This window comes from Montipora foliosa, chromosome 8 (assembly GCF_036669935.1).
Source record: "Montipora foliosa isolate CH-2021 chromosome 8, ASM3666993v2, whole genome shotgun sequence".
Taxonomy (NCBI): Eukaryota; Metazoa; Cnidaria; class Anthozoa; order Scleractinia; family Acroporidae; genus Montipora; species Montipora foliosa.
In genome coordinates this window covers 13421892-13423641 of record NC_090876.1, presented here as the reverse complement: position 1 = coordinate 13423641, position 1750 = coordinate 13421892, and the positions used below count along the sequence as shown (strand labels likewise).

General features: G+C 38.2%; 1 protein-coding gene across 1 annotated transcript in view; it reads right to left on the bottom strand.

The window, feature by feature from the left end:
- Positions 1–1560: 1560 nt before the first annotated feature.
- The window catches only part of LOC138012722 (uncharacterized), an 86744-nt gene continuing 86554 nt past the window's right edge, over positions 1561–1750 (bottom strand). Inside the window, exon 43 of the mRNA XM_068859594.1 lies at positions 1561–1750. This exon is cut by the window's right edge and continues 281 nt beyond it. The gene's annotated coding sequence lies outside the window, so the exon portion shown is untranslated.

Below are 1750 nucleotides of genomic sequence, written 5' to 3'. Positions count from 1 at the left end.
GTAAGCTTATCAGTCTTGGGCTTTGTCTTTAGCTTTTCTTGCCATTTTTTTTTTAATCCGGCGTACAAGAGTATAACCTATCGACAATGAGGGAAGGATAACTTCATGCTTGATTCATTCGTGTATTTCCAGATATTTATACAACCGTGTCATTCACTCAGCGGGAGTTTGACAGAACATTCTCGATAGGTAAAATGAACCGGCCCGAATACTGGAGTCCATTTTAATAATTTACAAGGTACCATGGGATAAGCTGGTTGCCGAGCTATCGGTTCAGGTCCACTGGCCAGGAAATTTTCTATGTGAACACTCTAGCCTGGCATCATAGATAATTTGTTTCCCACAATGTGTACCTTATGTGGTCTCTGACGATATTTGTCGGTAAAACTACTCGAACTTGACCAGCCACTGAGTTAACCGAGATCATGTAGAGTGTGAACCCTCGGACAGAATCAAAACCCGGCTAAGCGTTCACATGAAAAATATCTATTGAACTAATACGTATATACTACATGGTCGTCAATTTAGAGTCTTCTCTGGACATTTTTAATTTGGAAATTAACAACTATTTAAATTGAAATGATCACGTCTGATCAGTTGCACTTAATCGTTGGTTTCCAAGATGGATGCATTCTATGCCATGTGCTTCATATGCTAATCATGGTCGATACAAAAGAGATGAAATAACCCCATTATAAATGTCAAAGGCATGTCCAGCTTGGGAAATTTCCAGGATAAACAAAGATGATTGCAAAACAATTATTGAAGAGCGTCATGAGCAAATTCGTATTCCTAGTTTCGAAAAACGTCTGTAATATGAAAAAGAATTGATTTCATTCGGTTAAGTTGGGAAATAGCAGTGGCTCGTTTTCTGCATTTTGAGGTGCACGAGGCTCTAAGAAAAGAGAAGCATGCAGATTATAAATCGGATATCCTTTCTCCAGCGATGAAATAACCCCACTGTAAATGTCAAAGGCATGTCCAGTTCCAGGATAAACAAATTGATTATAAAACAATTATTGAAGAACGTGACGGGAAAATTCGGATCGTATTCCGAAAAACGTCTGTAATATGAAAAAAGAGTTCACCAGTTAAGTCGGAAAATAGCAGTGGCTCGTTTTGAGGTGCACGAGGCTCTAAGAAAAGAGAGGCATGCAGATAATAAATCGGATTTCCTTCCTGCTCTCGCTGGAAGCTATCTGTGGTCAACAAGGAGACAAATGAATAGATTACACAACTGTCTATATTTCACTCCTCCTTAATTGAAATACGTACTATGGCGTGGGATGCGTCTACCGGTTCTGCAGAGGAAACGGGTTCCCATATATACATATATATATATATATATATGTTGTTTTGTGTAGCCTTTGCCCAAATTTGAAGTCGCCTGTGGTCAATCCAATCGGATTAAACAACTCTGAGAAGCACGGCATACGTTAACGAGAAAAAGAAAACAAACAATAAACCCCTTGCCATGCTGATTTTTTGACATGATGTGAATTAACCCAAAGGACATGTAAGGTTCTTCCAAAAACCCAGACATCGGAAACAACGTTGATTTTACAAAGCATATATTTATTTCATTTCATGTTGATAAGATGAGAATAACTGTTTCCTCTTAATACGACTTTGTTTATTGCTTTAAGCAAACTGACTTTACCTCGTAAAGAGGTCTAAAAACCCCGAAAGTAACGGACGCTAGGAGGCATTTAAACAGCTGCACTAAAGATTCTTATTTTAACTTTGAGAA